Here is a 21,891-nt window from a genome sequence, read left to right as displayed (position 1 = left end):
ACTACGATGACATCTACAATGCTTCATACACATTTGATATTTTACTAACTGTAAGGGATATATAGGTTTATTAGTAAGGAAGAAATTTTTCCAAGAACATTTATACAGTAGGCTGCAAGTGTTGATATTTAAGAGGGAAAATCTACAATCCTTCATACACATTTTGTATTTTACCGACTGCATGACATATAAGAAATGACAGAAATATGAAATATTTCCAGGAAAATTATAAAGCTGTGGTTTGTGCTCATAGTTGAAGTCCGTACTGTGACCTTTAGTTGTTAATTTTTTGTGTCAATTTGGTTTCTTGTGGAGAGTTGTCTCATTGGCAATCATACCATATCTTCTTTTTTGTCTAGCCTGCAACTTTTGTTGCAGAAAGCTCGACATAGGGATAGTGATGCGGCGGCGGTGTTAGCTAACTTCTTAAAAGTTTATATTTTAGAAGGTGATAGACCTGTATGCTTCATACTTTGTATATATATGCCTCATGTTAGGAAGTTTCCGTCAGTCACATGTCCAATGTCCTTGATCTCATTTTTATGGTTCAGTGACCACTTGAATGAAAAGTTAAAAAATTTTGTAATGTTGAATTCTCTCTTATTATAAATAATAGGATAACTGTATTTGGTATGTGCTTACCTTGCAAGGTCCTCATGCCTGTCAGGCAGTTTTCACTTGACCTCGACCTCATTTCATGGATCAGTGAACAAGGTTAAGTTTTGGTGGTCAAGTCCATATCTTAGATATAATAAGCAATAGGGCTGGTATATTTGGTGTATGGAAGGACTGTAAGGTGTACATGTCCAACTGGCAGATGTTATCTGACCTTGAACTCATTTTTATGGTTCAGCGGTTATAGTTAAGTTTTGTGTTTTGGTCTGTTTTGATAACTAATTTCTCATACTTTATGCAATAGGTCTACTATATTTGTTGTATGGAATGATTGTAAGGTGTACAGGTCTAGCGGGCAGAAGTCATCTGACCTTGACCTCATTTTCATGGTTCAGTGGTCAAAGTTAAGTTTTTAAGTTTTGGTCTTTTTATCTAATATTATATGCCAAAGGTCAACTTTATTTGGTGTATGGAAATATATTATGATCTATATGTCAGTCCCGCAGGTTTTATTTGACCATGACCTCAATATCACGGTTCATTGCACAATGTTCAGTTTTTGTGTTTTGGTCTATTTTTCTTAAACTATAAGTAATAGGTCAACTATATTTGTTGTAAGGAAGCATTGTTAGCTGTACATGTCTGCCTGGCATGGTTCATCTGACCTTGACCTCATTTTCATGGTTCATTGGTCTTTGTTTAGCTATCTTGATTAATGTTAAGTTTATGTGACAGTTGTAATAAAGCTTTTTACTTAGGACTATCAACATAATACCAATGATTAGTAACGAAGACAAGATATATCAGTGTGTGCACTCTTGTTTATAATAAGGAGGATGTAAGTGGTGATATTTGAGAAGGAACATCTACAATCCTTCATAAATAGATATAAGAAGATGTGATATGAGACAACTCTCCATCTAATTAACAAGTGGTAAAAGTAACCAATTATAACATTTATAAATCAAAGTTCTGTCTTCAACACAGAGTTTTGGCTCACAACGAACAGCAAACTATATAGGGCCCCAAAATCATTAGTGTGAACCATTTAAACAGGACCACAAACGATCTTTTTTAAATGAAAAAAACGTGAAACACTTATGAACCACGTCAACAAACAACAACCACTGAACATCAAGTACCTCATTAGGACAGGCGAAAAAAAACAAATGCAGTGGAATTAAATGTTTCGATACCAAGGTACCAAGCTTAACCCTTAAATGAACGATAGTGTGACATCACAACATATAAAACCTCACTATAAAATATGAATTAAAATGGGTTAACTTAATCAAAGGACATATTACCACAAACGTGAATATATACACTGAACGAATGAGTTTGATATATGCCACAATGATAATACAAAATCATTAAAATAAGGGATTATATGTTAAACAATTTCACAAGGATAACCACAACCTTTATTGTAAAGGTACACATTTGGGAGTTTACCGACTTCAGGAGCTATAAGCTACTTAGGTATAATTGAAATCTATCAATGTACATTTATACAGTAGGCAGTATGTGCTTGAATTCGAGAAACAACACCTACAATCCTTTGTGTACATTTGATATAATAAAAAAATGTAAGATTATGGTTAGAATTTCTGAATCTGCACAAACTATCGTATCGTTTATGTTTGCACCACCACAAAACGTAAATCGTTAGTTCTTTGTCTGTGTCTTTATCTTCAAGTTGTTTTTGTATTTACTTTTGTGGGACATGCGCTTCATCATATCTGCTCATTATTTTACTCACTGTAATGATCACCATCTGCTCCAAAACTCCTAACCGAAATGTAATAATCTTTTGGCATAATGTTTACTCTCTAATGTTGTAGTGCAATTTATATGCTAGTAGATTTTTGGGTCAGAACTGTATGTGGGTTTCTTTGCCGAAGCATGAACGTATTTTGCAACAGGTTTATTTGAGAGATACACATTGTTAAGGATTTTTATAGTGAAAAGGATTTTGCGGTTTATACAAATTCTTGCCAATTTTTATCCACAAACTCTAAAAATCCTTCATTACAATGATTTATACCTTCTTATAATCTTAACCATATTATATGATATTTTACACCTAATTTTCTAAAACCATATATTTCAATAAATTAAACTTTCTCATGATCTTAACCATATACTCTTTAAGCATCTCATTTTTTATCAGATTTGTTATAGCGTATACTTTACACTTGGAGATACAGTAATATTCCCATGAAAAGCCAGAAATTAACTGGCACGCAAGCTCAAAATATAATTGTAGTTATCTTTAAGGCAAATTCGTTTTGGCATTACTTGAAAAAAAATCTGTATGCACTTAATCTGGTTAAACTTGGATGTAATTTTTTCTAGTTATCTTACTCAAACCACATTTTCTTATATAAAAATGATTTATAAACATTAACAATTTAAAATGCATGCAGTAGGACATATCTTTTGATAAAAGACAACTTATAATTGCAAGTCTCTTAAAACACACAACAGCAATAAACTATATAACAATTAAATATTATACACTGAATGGGCACTTTACACGAAACATGCGTCATAGGACTTTGAACACATATACAGCAATCCTTAAATGAACCTGTATTCACTGTTAATAAAATATCTCAATTATTTTATAAATATAAGGTTAAATCTTTAGTAGTTAATATACAATTTCACGAAAGGCTGTTCTCTCAGTCGCATTGATAAAAATGAACAAAGGCATTGTCTTCAAAATAACCGATGTTGCTTCAATTTTATTCGCTGTTTCAGACTGTTTTCCTTATTTTTAAATAGCAGACAAACTTGGTCCCAGTTGAGGAGTAACTTTTAATCAATTATGCGACAGTTAAATCAAGTGTCCATAAAGCACTTAACACTTTTTCAACATGGTATTGAAAAGTCCTACATTATAGGTGTAAATCATATTTTAACTGGTGTTTTCACATCAAACTTTAAGATCAACGGGTTATAGTTTATAAAGTATCATCATTCATCGAAACATTTAAGAAATTAAAATATTTTCTTCATTCCATTGTAAAATATGTTATAAATCTAAACATCGGACAGACGCTAAAGTAGTTTTTAGTCCAACAAATGTGTTAATGCTACGTCCATTTCTATTATTACTGAATAACTGAATGCAAACCAACAGAAAAATTTATCGAAAACTTCTTCAAATCTTGTATCTTGTATGTAGTATTAACAAATATCAGTATTTCTTCAATCATTCTAAACCACCCACGGAAAAAGATATGTTTAGTGAAGATTTTTTGTGTGGTTTGCGTTGCTAAGTCTTTATGTGCTTTTATGCTGATGTTTGTGTTTGTGATTTGGTCTTTTTCTTTTTTATCCCTGATGTTGTCACTTTATTTTCGACTTCTCAGTTTGTAAGTCCCTTTTATATCGATCGCCTCTCTTAAGCTCAACTTCTTGGAGGTTTTAAATAACTGCATCTCCTGTATGTTCCCTTCAAATCGACTGATGGTTGTGACTTCTTGATTTGCGTACTTCATTTCTATTTCATAGGTTAAAGGTTTTTTTAAAATAGCCAGTTGTTATCAGCAACTAATAGCATGTCCTCTTAAGCTTCGGTCAGGAAAATGATGAATATGGCAAATATACTTATAAAGACCCATGATGATATCATGTTAGCTATATATTTTCTCCATGAAAACTGTATATTAATGTTTGGCAAATAAAGTTAAAACGCATGACTGTAGGTTTTTTCTTAATTTTTCCACATTGTTCTTAGATTTGTTCGTGTGTTGTTGTGAACAAAAGTGTATTATCAAAAGATAGTAACGACCGTGTAGATTCCATTCACTACAAAACTTTAAAAATATCTACCGGTACCTTCATGATATTTTTTGCTTTGAATAATTAAGACTTGATTCTCTCAATGCTAATATGAAGAGATCAATTCTGTCGGCTTATGACTTTCGGGATTTGATATTTCACCTTATAATAAATTGCCAACTATTATCAAAATCATGAGATAACGTCTTTTGAGTAACAAACAAGTTTCAGCTAATCAACTGTGTCAACTCTTTAATAGTTTCAGGACATACAAACAAACAAAATACTCAGAATCACGGCTGATACAAGCTGGTTCCCAGACTCCAGAACAATACCAACTGCCTATACCTCTTACCATATCATAACCATAAACAAAACATATACAGACTGTATATGGGAATCACAGACAATAAAAAAAACCTGTAGATGTATCTTACAACCACCGAAATACAAAGACTGTTTTTAGAACCACAGACTATTTACATTCAGATTACTTTTAAGAACCACAGACAATACATTCAGACTGTGAAGGAGAACCACAGACAAAACACACTAACGTACCTAACAATTAGACAATTCATTAAGAACACATGCAATACATATAGGTTTAAGTGGATTAACGACCCACCTTTTATGTAAGTTTGTTTACACATTGTTGTCAATATAATGGAATTTTATACACCTGAGAGGTTAAGCTAGCTATAAAACCAGGTTAAAGCCAACAGTTTCTACATCAGAAAATGTCTGTACCCTTTCAGTAAAAAGACAGGTGGTATACCAAATATGTCTGTGGTTTTTTTCAAACATCGTTATACATAAATGGAATTTGATGTGACAGTCATACAAGCGCTATAAAGCCAGGTTAAATCCACCATTTTTTGCATTTAAGAATGCAGGTACAAAGTCAGGAATATAACAGTTGCTGTTTTGATTCATTTGATGTATTTTATCATTTGATTTTGCCATTTGATCAGGAACTTTCCGTTTCTGCTTTTCCTAGGAGCTCTGTAATTTTGTTATTTTACTTCATACAAATGAAGCATATTCTTTTTGATGTGCATGTTCTTATTTTGTGTCATGGAAGAATACCCATATCATGTGTTATTCTAATACATGAAGAAAATCTAGAAGTAATCTTTCAACTTAACATTGTTTCACACATGCTTAAAAATTAAACACTTGAAATGTGGTATGATTATCAAGAAGATAACTATCCAATGGAGACTTTCAAAAATGGCAAAACACATTCCATATTGTATAATTTAGTTCAAAGGAGAAAACCAGCCATATCATTAGTGTAGAAAACTTGGGGTCAACACATTCAGAAAGTGAGTAGGTTAAAATCAATCCAGTTTAGTCTGGTGTAAAATCATTCTGTAATTGCCAAAAGTGCATTTGATATAAAACATGTGTAAGGCAATTTCCTATATAATTTACATTTCCCAGGGACATTACTCATGGAGAAATAGTGGATTAATTGAAATGAATTTCAAACTAACCCCAATTATTGCTAAGATAAACCTTCAATATGAATTTCGTAGCAATCCTATGAATGATGTAGATTTGAAAAAGCTTTCCATGCAATTTTTCATATGATTTATATATCCAAGGGGAATAACTCCATCAATAATAATTGTTTGGCACTGATTATGACTCCCCTATATAATGAATTCTAAACACTAACTTAACTAGGAGCTACATTCAGTTTAAAGGTAATCAAATATAAAGGCATATTAAAACTGCTTCTGAAATTTCTAGTTGTTACAGATACACATGTTAGAAAAAAGGTTAAAAAAAGATATGCATTTTTCACTTTGCTAGGAGTATCCCATGTTGGCAAAGAACCCCAAGCGTGAGAAGGAAAAATGACATAAAGTATCTAAGAACATAATATAACATGATTTATTGTACGTAGCTCTTTAATACTAATTGAAAATAACTAAAACACAAATCTAAGTGCAGTAAAAATAGTCTCCTCTGTTCTGTAGACATTCTTGTCTCTCATGCTTTCTTAACTGTGTGGTAGGCACTAAATCTTGTTTAACCTAAAAAAAAATAACAATATGGTTCAGTTGACCAAATGATTATTCCAAAACAATACAAAATTTAAAAGCTTCAAACAGTTGTTATTTACTTTATATCTAAGGACAAATAGGATGTTTCACCATTGCAATGGCAGAATCCCAAGATAGTATAAAAATGTAAAACTTATAATGCAGAAATTCAATTCACGTGTGAGACCAATCATTTAAATGAAAAGTTCAAATCATTTTTTTCTTGGGTAATTACTTTCCTTTGATTTACAACTGTGATGATTAAAAGAAAATGTGTTGTGATAGACAAACATAGTGTGGTGATAGATAAACATAGAGTGGTGAGAGACAATAGTGTGGTGATAGACAAACATAGTGTGGTGATAGATATACAGACTGTGAGGACAGATTTATACAGTGTGGTTATTGATTATGTGTGGCAGTAGATATATTATATGTGGTCATAATTATATATTATGTGTGGCAGTAGATACATAATATGTGGGGCTATATACATTATGTGTGTGCCAGCAGATGTATTATGTCGACAATGTACAATAACACCGAAACAATATATTTATTAGGTTTACTCATCATGAATGTTAGAATCATTGACAGACAGTTAGTATACAATATTTGCTGCTTTTATTGAAAAGACACCTAACATGATATTTACATATAATATTGCATAATATGTTGAAGCAGTTATTCTTTAAAAACATTTCTTTTAAATTATTTCATTTCAACCAGGATTGTTTCATGCTAATCCACTTTCAAATTGGTATAAATAGGGCTTTGAGAGATATACCCAGTGGTGTGATAGACATAATATATAAATTGAGGTGAAAATCTAAAGAGTAAGGTGATAGATATTTTGAGTGAGGTGAAACATATAAAATGAGGTGATTGATTTACAAGGTGAGGTGATTGGTAATTTTAGTAAGGTGATAGGGTATATTGTGTGGAGATGTACATAGAGAATTTTGGGGTAGATATAGGGTTAATTGGGATAGATATAGAGAGTGTATGGTCATTGATAATTCATGTGAGGTGAAAGTATGTACAGTAAGGTGATATGTGTTTATAATGTGGACATAAATAAAGGTACTGTGTTGATAGATATGGATAGCATGGGCATAGATATAGAATGTGTGTGGTGATTGATATATGAAGTGAGGTGATTGATAAAAAAAAGTATGGTGATATGTGTTTATGATGTGGTCATAACATGGAGACTGTGGGGAGAGATGTTGAGAGTATGGGGATAGATAAAGAGAGTGTGTGGTGATTGATATATGAAGTGAGGTGATTGATAAATAAAGTAAGGTGATATGTGTTTATTATGTGCAGATATACATAGAGAAGTTTGAGGTAGATATCGAGAGTATGGGGATATATATAGAGAGGGTGTGGTGATTGATATATAAAGTATGGTGATTGAATAAAGTAAGGTGATAGGTGTTTAATATGTGAAGATATACATAGAGACTTTTGGGGTAGATATAGAGAGTGTGTGGTCATTGATAATTTATGGTAGGTGAAAGTATGTAAAGTAAGGTGATAGGTCTTTATAATGTGGTCATAAACATAAGAAATGTTTGGATAGAAATGGAGAGTATAAGGATAGATATAGATATTGTGTGGTGATTGATATATAAAGTGAGGTGATGGATAAATAAGGTAAGGTGATAGGTGTTTATAAAGTGGTCATACACATAGAGACTGTGGGGAAAAGATATCTAGAGTATGGGCATAGATAAAGAGTGTGTGGTGAGTGACATAGAGAATGTGGTGATAGACACAGAGATGATGGGGATAATTATAGAGAGTGTGGTGATTGAGATATAAAGTGAGGTGATTGATAAATTAAGTAAGGTGATAGGTGTTTATTTTGAGAAAATATACAAACAGACTTTTGGGGCAGATATAGAGAGTGTGTGTGTGGTGATTGATTTATAAAATGAGGTGATTGATAAATAAAGTAAGGTGATAGGTTTTGATTAAGTGGAGATATACAAAAAGACATTCGGGGTGGATATAGAGAATATGGGGATAATTATAAAGAGTGTGGTGATTGATATATAAAGTGAGGTGATTGATATATAAAGTGAGGTGATTGATAAATAAGGTGAGGTGATAGGTGGTTAATATGTGGAGATATACAGACAGACTTAAGGGGTAGATATAGAGATTATGGGGGTAGATTACAAAGTGTGGTGATTGATATATAAAGTGAGGTGATTGATAAATAAAGTGAGGTGTTAGGTGTTTATTTTGTGGAAATATACAGACTTTTGGGGCAGATATAGAGAGTGTGTGTGGTGATTGATTTATAAAGTAAGGTGATTGATTTATAAAATGAGGTGATTGATAAATAAAGTAAGGTGATAGGTGTTTATTAAGTGGAGATATACAGAAAGACATTTGGGGTGTATATAGAGAGTATGAGGATAGATATAGAGAGTGTAATGATTGATATATAAAGTGAGGTGATTGATAAATAAAGTAAGGGGGTAGCTTCTGTATAAAGTGGTCATACACATAGAGACTGTGGGGAAAAGATATCTAGAGTATGGGCATAGATAAAGAGTGTGTGGTGAGTGACATAGAGAATGTGGTGATAGACACAGAGATGATGGGGATAATTATAGAGAGTGTGGTGATTGAGATATAAAGTGAGGTGATTGATAAATTAAGTAAGGTGATAGGTGTTTATTTTGAGAAAATATACAAACAGACTTTTAGGGCAGATATAGAGAGTGTTTGTGTGGTGATTGATTTATAAAATGAGGTGATTGATAAATAAAGTAAGGTGATAGGTTTTGATTAAGTGGAGATATACAAAAAGACATTCGGGGTGGATATAGAGAGTATGGGGATAATTATAAAGAGTGTGGTGATTGATATATAAAGTGAGGTGATTGATATATAAAGTGAGGTGATTGATATATAAAGTGAGGTGATTGATAAATAAGGTGAGGTGATAGGTGGTTAATATGTGGAGATATACAGACAGACTTAAGGGGTAGATATAGAGATTATGGGGATAGATTACAGAGTGTGGTGATTGATATATAAAGTGAGGTGATTGATAAATAAAGTGAGGTGATAGGTGTTTATTTTGTGGAAATATACAGACTTTTGGGGCAGATATAGAGAGTGTGTGTGGTGATTGATTTATAAAGTGAGGTGATTGATTTATAAAATGAGGTGATTGATAAATAAAGTAAGGTGATAGGTGTTTATTAAGTGGAGATATACAGAAAGACATTTGGGGTGTATATAGAGAGTATGAAGATAGATATAGAGAGTGTAATGATTGATATATAAAGTGAGGTGATTGATAAATAAAGTAAGGGGGTAGCTTCTGTATAATGCGGAGATATACATGGAAACTGTTATGATATACATAATGACTGTTGGCATAGTTATGAAGATTGTAGTGGTAGATAATCATAGTATGGGGATAGCTATTGAGACTGTTGAGATAGATATGGAGAGTGTGGTGATGAATACAGCGACTGCAGCAATGGAGTAAATTATCAACCACCACACTATTTATCTGTTATTGAGTATCATTTTTTATAAAAAAATACTTTACCATCATCACTATTGCTGAGTGCTGCTTGGTTGTAAATCATTTAACTATTTTTGTTATTTCATTTATCTTTTCTTCAATTTTCACCAATGACCTGTAAATCCCTGGAAAATCTTGTTTGGTATTTCTGTCAGAAGAACACAAATATAAATAATCAATTTTATAATTGCTACATGATAAGTGTACAATCTTATACAAACATATCTCAGTGGACATTGCATATCTGCATATAATCTTCCACTGTAAATTATACAATGACCAGTTCATTTCTCTCACTTATAGAAGATACAACAATAGCATATCTTCTAGTGAAAAACAGAAAAAGAATGATGATAGATGTAATCGTTGTGTTACTATAAATATGATAAGATGGTGATAAATAGATATAGATTGGTGATAAGTGTGGACTTAGTTATAGTTGGGTTATGTGTATATACATAAGGTGAAGGATACACAGAACAGTAGTATGATATATACAGTGTGATGATATATAAACAAAAGGATGATATATATATATACATACTGTGTGGTGACATATATCAATGGTGTTGTGATTGATTTAAACAGTGTAGTGAGTTAATAGATACATATGTGCAGGGGATACATATATAAAAAAATATATATAAAATGTGATGAAAAAAAATCAACAGTGAGGTCAATAAGATATTTTCAGGGAGGTCATACATATATAAAATGAGGAGATAGATATATAAATTAAGGTGAGAGATATAAAAATTGTGGTGACAGATACACAGTGTGGTGATATATGTATAAAGTTAGGTGATAGAGATATAAAATGTAGTAATATATGTACAGTGTGGTGATAGATATATTAAATAAGGTGATAGATATATGAAATGAGGTCTATCTTACATAAAATGAGGAGATAGATATACAAATTGAGGTGATAGATATATAGAGTGAGGTGATAGATACATAAAGTGCAGTGATACATGTTTAAAGTGAGGTGATACATGTTTAAAGTGAGGTGATAGATGAATAAAGTGATGTGATTGATATGTATGTACATATATATAGTGAGGTCATAGCTTATAGTGAAGTGATAAATATATAAAGGGAGATGATAAATGTAAGAAGTGAGGTAATAGATATATAGTAAGATTAGAGAAATAAATAGTTTGGTGATAGATAAATAGTGAGGTAATAGATATAAATAGTTTGGTTATAGATAAGTGTCTGGTGGAAAGAACATTAACAATGATGTCATCAAGATATTTTCAGAGAGGTGACAGATTCATATGAGGAGGGACTACATATATAAAGTGAGAAAGACAAAAAATATTGACAGTCAGGCCAATAAGATATTAGCAATGAGGTGATACATCAATAAAATGAGGACATTGATATATAAAGTGAGGTAATATATATATATAAAGGTTGGTTTTAAATTATAGTTGTGTCTTAGATTTAAAAAGTGAGGTGATACATATGTATAGTGAAGTAAAATATACATAAAGTAAGGTGATCAATGCATAAATTGAAGAGATAAACAAAGCATGGTACCAGATGTTCGGTGTGGTGACAGATATATTAAGTGTGGTGATAGATACATAAAGTGTTGTGACCTATCATCAGTTAGGTGATAGATGCATATAGTGAGGTGAAAGATATATGAGGTGTGGTGACATATGACCAGATAGGTGATAGATGTATAGTGAGGTGAAAGATATATAAAGTGTGTTGATAGATATATAAAGTGTGATGATAGATATATAAAGTAAGGGGGTAGCTTCTGTATAATGCGGAGATATACATGGAAACTGTTATGATATACATAGTGTTGTGACATATGATCAGATACGTGTTAGATATATAAAGTGTGGTGATAGATACATAAAGTGTGGTGATAGAAACATAAAGTGTGGTGACATATGACCAGTTAGGTAATAGATGTATATAATGAGTTGATAGATATATAAAGTGTGGTGATAGATATATAAAGTGTGGTAATAGATGTATAAAGTGTGGTAATAGATACACAAAGTGTGGTGACATATGATAAATTAGGTGACAGAAGTATAAAGTGTGGTAATAGATATATAAAGGGTAGTAACATATGATTAGTTAGGTGATAGAAGTATAAAGTGAGCTGATAGATATATAAAGTGTGGTGTTAGATATATAAAGTGTTGTAACATATGATGAGTTAGGTGATAGATGTATATAGTGAAGTGATAGATATATTAAGTGTGCTGATAGATGTATAAAGTGTGGTAATAGATATATAAAGTGTGGTTTTAGATATATAAAGTGTTGTAAAATATGATGAGTTAGGTGATAGATGTATATAGTGAGGTGACAGATATATAAAGTGTGCTGATAGATGTATAAAGTGTGGTGACATATTATTAGTAGGGTGATAGAAGTATAAAGTGTAGTTATAGATACATAAAGTGTGGTGACACATGATCAGTTAGGTGAAAGATGTATAAAGTGTGGTGATAGATATATAAAGTGTGGTGATATGTGATCAGTTAAATGAAAGATGTATAAAGTGTGGTGATAGATATATAAAGTGTGGTTATAGATACATAAAGTGTGGTGTCACATGATCAGTTAGGTGATATATGTATAGTGAGGTGATAGATACATAAATTGTGGTGATATATGATCAGTTAAATGAAAGATGTATAAAGTGTGGTGATATATGATCAGTTAAATGAAAGATGTATAAAGTGTGGTGATAGATATATAAAGTCTGGTGATAGATGTATAAAGTCTGGTGATAGATATATAAAGTCTGGTGATAGATATATAAAGTGTGGTGATAGATGTATATAGTGTTGTACCATATGATCAGATAAGTGATAAATATATAAAGTGTGATATAGATACATAAAGTGTGGTGCACATGATTAGTTAGGTGATAGATGTATATAGTGAGGGGATAGATATATAAAGTGTGGTGATAGATACATAAAGTGTGCTGATAGATATATAAAGTGTGGTGATAGATATATAACGTGTAGTGACATATGATTAGTTAGGTGATAGATGTATATAGTGAGGAGATAGATATATAAAGTGTGGTGACATATGATTAGTTAGGTGATAGATGTATATAGTGAGGAGATAGATATATAAAGTGTGGTGACATATGATTAGTTAGGTGATAGATGTATATAGTGAGGAGATAAATATATAAAGTGTGATATAGATATATAAAGTGTGGTGATAGATATATAACGTGTAGTGACATATGATTAGTTAGGTGATAGATGTTTATAGTGAGGTGATAGATATATAAAGTGTGGTGATAGATATATAAAGTGTGCTGATAGATACATAAAGTGTGGTGATAGATACATAAAGTGTGGTGCACATGATTAGTTAGGTGATAGATGTATATAGTGAGGGGATAGATATATAAAGTGTGGTGATAGATACATAAAGTGTGCTGATAGATATATAAAGTGTGGTGATAGATACATAAAGTTTTGTGACATATGAATAGTAGGGTAATAGATGTATATAGTAAGGTGATAGATATATAAAGTGTGGTGATAGATACATAAAGTGTGGTGATAAATACATAAAGTGTGGTGACATATGATCAGTTAGATGATAAATGTATATATTGAGGTGATAGATATATAAAGTGAGGTGATGGATACATAAAGTGTTGTGACATATGAATAGTAGGGTAATAGATGTATATAGTTAGGTGATAGATATATAAAGTGTGGTGATAGATACATAAAGTGTGGTGACATATGATCAGTTAGATGATAAATGTATATATTGAGGTGATAGATATATAAAGTGTGGTGATAGATATATAAAGTGTGCTGATAGTTATATAAAGTGTGGTGATAAGTACATAAAGTGTTGTAACATATGATCAGATAGGTGATAGATATATAAAGTGTGGTAATAGATACATAAAGTGTGGTGACATATGATCAGATAGGTGATAGATATATAAAGTGAGGTAATAGATACATAAAGTTTGGTGACATATGATGAGTTAGGTGAGAGATATATAAAGTGTGGTGATAGATAAATTAAGTGTGGTGATAGATATATAAAGTGTGGTAGTAGATACATAAAGTGTAGTGACATATGATTAGTAAGGTGATAGAAGTATATAGTGAGGTGATAGATATACAAAGTGTGGTGATAGGTACATAAAGTGTTGTGAATTATGATTATTTGGGTGATAGATGTATAAAGTGTGGTTATAGATACATAAAGTGTGGTGACACATGATCAGTTAGGTGATAGATGTATAGTGAGGTGATAGATACATAAAGTGTGGTGATATATGATCAGTTAAATGAAAGATGTATAAAGTTAGGTGATAGATATATAAAGATAGGTGATAGATATATAAATTGTGGTTATAGATATATAAAGTGTGGTGATAGATTTATAAAAGGTGATGATAGATGTATATAGTGTGGTGATAGATACATAACATGAAGTGATAGATACATAAATTGTGGTGACATATGATCAGTTAGGTGATAGATGTATATAGCTATAGTGAGGTGATAGATATATAAAGTGTGATGATAGATATATAAGGTGTGGTGATAGATCTGTAAAGTGTGGTGATAGATATATAAAGTGTTTTGATAGAAATACAAAGTGTGTTGACAGATATACAGTGTGATGACAGATTTTAAAGTGATAAATACATAAAGTTATTGGATAGATATATAAAATGAGGTGAGATATATATACATATATATATATAGAGAGAGAGAGTTAGGACATTAATATATATAGCTATAGTGAAGTGCTAAATATATAAAGTGAGTAATAAATGTATCAAGCAAGGTGATAAATGTATCAAGTAAGGTTATAAATGTATCAAGTAAGGTTACAGATATATAAAGAAATGTGTTAGATGTATTATTTGTTGAGTTACATATATAGTCACGTCAAAGATATATCAATAGAGGTTTATATATAAACAGTGAGATTATAAATATATTGTGTGAGGTGATTGATACATAAGGCAAGATGATGGGTATTTAAAGTAGGTAATAGGTGTATATAATGTGGTGGTATATATAGATACTGTAGATACTGTGGGGATATATATAGAGAGTATGGTGATTGTTATAGAGTGTGGTGATTGATATATAATGTGAGGTTAAAGGTATCTTAAGTAAGTTGATAGGTGAGGCAATAAGGAGATATACATAGAGACTTTTGGGATAGATATAGAGAGTATAGGTATAGATAAGTATATATATAGAGAGTGTGATGATTGATACATTAATTGAGGTGATAGGTATTTAAACTTAGGTGATAGGTGTATATTATGTGGTGATATACAAAGAGACTGTTGGGATAGCTATAGAGAGTATAGGTATAGATATAGGGAGTGGTGGTTGATATGTGAGGTGATAGGTATATATAATGTAGTGATACACATAGAGACTGTAGGGGTAGATAAAGACAGTATGATGATAATTATAGAGTGTGGTTATTGATATATACCATGAGCTGATAGTAAGGTGATAGGTGTTTATAATGTGGTAATATACAAATACATTCATCATAGATACCAGGACTAAATTTTGTATATATGCCAGACACATGTTTCATCTACAAAAGACTCATCAGTGAAGCTCGAATCCAAAAAAGTTTAAAAGGCCGAATAAAGTAACAGACTGAAGCGATAGATATTGAGAGTATGGTGTTAGATATAGAGACTGAAGCAATAGATATGCAGTGTGTGGTATGATAAAAATGAAATTTCATGTGTTAAAATAATCACTATATAAATTTGTTACTAAAGGATATATACATGTATTCAATAAGGATGTTTGACCAACATTTATTATACCATATTCCTATTTTTATTTACATAATACATGTGCATGATTACAAGAATGTAGAAAAGTCATTGATATAAATATTGTGTGATATGCTGTAGCAGTTTTCCTAATAATTATTTTCTAACAAACCCTTCACCATCACTATAAACATAATTGCTGAGTGCTTCTTTGTTATAAATCATTAAATTATACTTGTTATTTTATTTGAAATTAAATATACCTTTTTCTTTTCTTCCATTTTCACCCATTACATCTTTGTCCTTTTAAAATCGTGTTTTGTATCTCTGTAAGAAAAATCAAAATATAAATAATAATTCCTACATGAAGTCATTATAGGTTTACAAGCTTATACAAACATATATCAATGGAAAAGCAGAATTTGTTGGAATTTCTCTACCGTTTTAAAATTTAAAATATTAAGAAGCTATATAACCTAAGTTAAATTTTAGTATTGTACAAGTTTTACAACTTAGTTATACGGTATTAACTGTTTTATTGTATAAATTTCAAAATTGTTATAATCTAATCAAAGAAGATTGATGTGATTCATTTTACATCATGATCATACTGATGAAGGTTAACCAAAATATTTATAAATAATTACTTCATTACTGTTTTGTTTACTTTTAAGGGTTTAATTATATATAACAAGATGAGGTGGTGAAAGATATATAGTGTGGTAATTTATAAATATAAATATGATAAAGTGGTGATACATAGATATAGAGTGGTGATAAGTGAGGACATATATATATATAGCAAATTTACAGATATAACATTGTGGGGTTGATGTTTAGACGAGTTATATATATATATATATATTGTAATTTTTGAATATAGTGCGGTGAAGAATATACAGAATAGCGATTATATATAACTTATGATATATAAGCAAAGTGGAGGTATACATATATACTGTGTGGTGACAAATATAAACAGTGTGGTGATTGGTTTAACCAGTGTAGTGGTAGACATATTAACAAAGTGGTGATGGATATATACAGAGGGGTGATAAGTATCATATATATACAGTGTGGTTGTTGATATATATAGTGTGGGGATATCCAATATAATTAGGATAGTTGGTAGCTAATAAAAAAAAACCTGAATCAATCCATTTCTTTCCTCTAGATACACCAACTGTATTTGAAGCAGTTTTTTCATGACATAGCTTCTTCTTCTTCCAAATATGATGAATATTCTGGCAAGTTGTGCATGATTAAAATGAATAATCAAAATGAGAAGCAGTTTTCTTCTTGATTTGTACCTTTGTATTACTTCCTTTCCAACAGAATTTATCAAGGTCCACTGTAGAATAGCAATCTGGAAAAATTCATATAAAAAATAACATTACAAATTCAGTAAATCAAAAGACATTCTACCATATCAACAAACTGTTATATAAAGCCCATTCTTACTTGTTAAAGCTGTTTTTTTTTAACTTTTTAACATATGGATATATGAATCTTTAATATATAAAAAAAAATATGTAATAGATCTATATAGTAAAAATAGATATACAGTATGTGGTGATAGATATACAGTATGTGGTGATAGAAATACATATAGTAATGATAGCTATTGAGAGTGTGGTGATGGATAAAGAAAGTGTGGTGATAGAAACGTAACATGTGGTGATAGATTTGAACAATGTAGATGTATTCAGTTTGGTGATAGAATAAAAAGTGTAATGATAGATAAATAGTGTGGTGATAGATAAATTTAGTACAGAGATGATATATAGTAAGGTGATATAGATTTCTATTGAGGTGATTTAAAATTTATCAATATGGTGATATATATTTAGAGAGTTGATAGTCTATATATACAGTGAGGTCATAGATATAAACATACAGTTGTAATAAATAAAAATGTAAACATCTTCTATGGTAAATATGTATAACATTGTATAAAGTCGTGATTTTATACAGAATGGTGATAAATATAAAAAAAGGTATTGATAGAAGTATAAAGAAGTAATAGATCATTAGTGTGGCGATATATATATATATATTCATGTACTGTACTACGCCGCTAGATTAAAACTGACGTGGAAAGGTAACACACGGCCACCGAAAGCTTTATTTTTGTGAAGCCCAGGTGGTCATGTGGTCTAGCGGGACGGCTGCAGTGCAGGCCATTTGGTGTCACGATATCTCAGTAGCATGGGTTCGAATCCCGGCAAGGGAAGAACAAAAAATTTGCGAAAGCAAATTTACAGATCTAACATTGTTGGGTTGATGTTTAGCAGGTTGTATATATATATATATATATAAAGAGAGGTGATAGATATATTCAATATGTTGATATAAATACAAAAAGAGATGATAGGTAAAAGTGTGATGTGATAGATAAATAAGATGAGGTGGTAGATATATGAGGTGTGGTGACATAAGACCAGTTAGGTGATAAATGTATATAGTGAGGTGAAAGATATAAAAAGTGTGGTGATAGAAATATAAAGTGTGATGATAGATATATCAAGTGTTGTGACATATGATCAGATAGGTGTTAGATAAATAAAGTGTGGTGATGGATACATAAAGTGTGGTGATAGATACATAAAGTGTGGTGATAGAAACATAATGTGTTGTGACATATGATCAGTTATGTAATAGATGTATATAGTGTGGTGATAGATACATAAAGTGTGGTGATAGATACATAAAGTTTTGTGACATATGATGAGTTGGGTGATAGATATTTAAAGTGTGGTGATAGATACATAAAGTGTGGTGACATATGATCAGTTAGGTGATAGATGTATATAGTGAGGTGATAGATATATAAAGTGTGGTGATAGATATATAAAGTGTTGTAACATATGATTAGTAGGGTGATAGATGTATAAAGTGTGGTTATAGATACATAAAGTGTGGTGACACATGATCAGTTAGATGATAGATGTATAGTGTAGTGATAGATACATAAAGTGTGGTGATATATGATCAGTTAAGTGAAAGATGTATAAAGTTAGGTGATAGATATTATATAAAGTGTGGTGATAGATGTATATAGTGTTGTGATAGATGTATATAGTGTGGTGATAATGTGGTGATAGATGTATATAGTGTGGTGATAGATATAACATGTGGTGATAGATACATAAAGTGTGGTGATATAGATTTCTATTGAGGTGATTTATATTTATTAATATGGTGATATATAATTAGAGAGTTGATAGTCTACATTGTATATATACAGTGAGGTCATAGATATATACATAGAGTGGTAATAAATAAAAATATAAACATCTTTTATGGTAAATATGTATAACATTGTATAAAGTCATGATTTTATACAGAATGGTGATAAATATAAAAAATGTATTGATAGAAGTATAGAGAAGTAATTAATAGATTATTAGTGTGGCGATATATATATATATAAAGAGAGGTGATAGATATATTCAATATGTTAATATAAATATAAAGAGAGATGACAGGTAAAACAGTGATGCGATAGATAAATAAGGTGAGGTGTTAGATATAAAGTGTGGTGACAGCTTTATAAAGAGTGGTGATGTATATATATATAGTGTGGTGAAAGAGAAAAATGTGAGGTGATTCACTGATTGGTGTATAATGTTAGGTGATGGATATATGAAGTGTGGGGATAGAAATGTGAAGCTACCTAAAAGAAATCTAGTGAGGCGATAAATATAAACAGTGAGGCCATAGACATATAAAGGGAGGCAGTTAATGACTATAGAATGGTGTAAAAGGTATTCAGAGAGATACAAATATAAACATCTTTTGGTGATAATATATACAGTATTGTACAAATTGGTATTTATACAGAACAGTGATAGTTATATATAATGCTTTTAGTTATATACAGTGTGTTGATTGAATTATAAAGCAGTAATAAATTTAAAAAGTGGTAATACATGTATATATATTCAGTGTGGTGATATTAATATAAAGTGGTGATGGATAAATATGTTGATGATACAAAAGTGTAGTGATAGATTAAGTGAGGTGATAGATGTATAGTAAAGACATAGATATATAGTTAGTGGATATCTATATCTGAAGTGGTATATATATAAAGTATGGCGATAGAGAGATAAAGTGATAAAGTGACAGATATTGTAGATGGTGATAGATATATATTGTGATAAATAATGGAAAATATATATAGAAAGATCTGAATTAAACACCTTTGGTGTTAGATATATATACAGTATTGTACAAAGTGGTGATAAATACATAATGGTGATAAATATATACAGTGGTTTTAGATATATACAGTGTGTTAATAGATTTATAGAGTGGTGATAAACATATAGTGTGGTGATAGATATATACGGGAGTGTTGTACAAAGTGGCGATTGATACAGAATGGTGATAAATAGATAGGGTGGTGATAGATATATACAGTGTTGTATAAAGTGGTGATTAATGCAGAATGGTGATAAATATATACAATGGATTGATAGATTTATAGAGTGGTGATAAATATATAGTGTGGTGATAGATATATTTAGTGTGGAGATTTTAATATATTGGTGATATATAAAGTAGTAATAAATAAAGTGAGATGATAGATATATAGATTGGTGAGAGATACAAAAACAGTAGGATGATAGATATATACAGTGGTGATATATGTTTGCAATGGTGATAGGTATATACAATGGTAATATATATCATGTATGTTTACCTTGGTGATAAAAAATAAATATTTTTTTATTATAAATATTGTTTTTATTATAAATATTTTTTAACTCGACATATCGCATTCCCGACCTGTTGATTATTTTCATTTAATCTAGGTGTGGTTAGTTTGATCTTACATTGTAGTTGTTCATTGGTCAATATTTGATTATGACGTAAAATTTTCATGCTTTCATCTGAAATTCCCATTGTGACGACATAAAAAGACAGAGAAATATATTTCACCTCCAAATCTTGTGCAATACTATATTCATCCACTCTTGACTGTGTCAAAAACAATTGATTTTAATACGGCCTAAAGGAATGTGTACTTTTTTATCGTCAAGGATAAAAAATTACTGTTATAAATGTCATAATAAAAATATTGTCCATTGTCTATATTGTCTATTGTCATTTGGCAATTTTTTTTAACGGTTATTAGTGAAGACAGGGGTACCAAGATTCCCAGGGGATTACAATTATCACCCTCATACATGTTCATGACCGGGGGTAGGAGGGGTCATGATCCCAAAATCCTGGGCTTAAAAACATGAAATCCCGAGATCCCTTATTTAAATAAATTTAAATCCCTACATCCAGAAATTCAAAAATAGAATTCCTGGATACCTAAATAGTCAATCCCAAAATCCTGAAGCTAAAAACACCCAATCCTGGTGTCCAGATAAAGGTCCTATCCCCCTCATACATGCACGATCCATAACAATCTTTTTAGACTTTCTGGACTCCCCAAGAAATCATTTCGGCCACCTCCTATGAACACTGAACTGACACATACACATGAAAAGTATTAATTGTCCGGCTCTTTTGAACCAGATCACATTTTGTAGTTGGAAAAGGAAAAAAGGGGGGGGGGGGGGGGGGGGGGGGGGGGGGGGGGGGGTGAAGCCTCCTTTCCTTTAAAATGTTATTTTGCATTTAAAGATGATGTTTGTTTTCATTGTTACAATGCATTATTTTTCATACCTTTCACATGTTTTTTTTTACGTTTTAGAAGTTATGTGTGCTCTTAAGGACGAGAAAGAGAGCCACCTCAGCAACTGAGCAAGTGTATTTTCTTTCGCAGATAAAATGTAAATAGATGCGTACAAATCTATCTCCAAATAGAAGATTTTTCAAAAATGAAAGTAGGAAATTCAGTGGGCGTTTCTTGCGCATGCGCACAGACCACGGTGATAGTTACGGTGACTGTATCAGGAACCTTGCATATTATATACCTCATATATCATATATTTTACTTCATATATCATGATTTAAGTTCAGAAACATTAATAAATGTGGCAAAAAATTGTGTTAATTTGTCAAACATTTTCAAAAATTTACTGAAGTAAATATAAGAAGATGTTGTATGAGTGCCAATGAGA

The 21,891-nt window shown here is 31.0% G+C and overlaps 1 long non-coding RNA gene across 2 annotated transcripts; it reads right to left on the bottom strand.

Moving 5' to 3' along the window:
• Positions 1 to 6,331: 6,331 nt before the first annotated feature.
• On the bottom strand, positions 6,332 to 21,643 carry LOC134715178 (uncharacterized). Of its 2 annotated transcripts, none has more exons than XR_010106619.1 (5): positions 21,494 to 21,643; positions 16,956 to 17,174; positions 16,072 to 16,135; positions 10,042 to 10,165; positions 6,332 to 6,452 (listed from the first exon to the last, which is right to left on the bottom strand). It is a non-coding gene; the product is annotated as an uncharacterized LOC134715178 (long non-coding RNA). The 2 variants fall into 2 exon arrangements; XR_010106620.1 differs by having other exon boundaries at positions 17,119 to 17,174.
• Between the last annotated feature and the right edge of the window lie 248 nt (positions 21,644 to 21,891).

Source organism: Mytilus trossulus, chromosome 4 (assembly GCF_036588685.1).
Source record: "Mytilus trossulus isolate FHL-02 chromosome 4, PNRI_Mtr1.1.1.hap1, whole genome shotgun sequence".
Taxonomy (NCBI): Eukaryota; Metazoa; Mollusca; class Bivalvia; order Mytilida; family Mytilidae; genus Mytilus; species Mytilus trossulus.
Note: the sequence above shows the minus strand (reverse complement) of the source record. Positions and strands in the feature narration are given on the sequence as shown.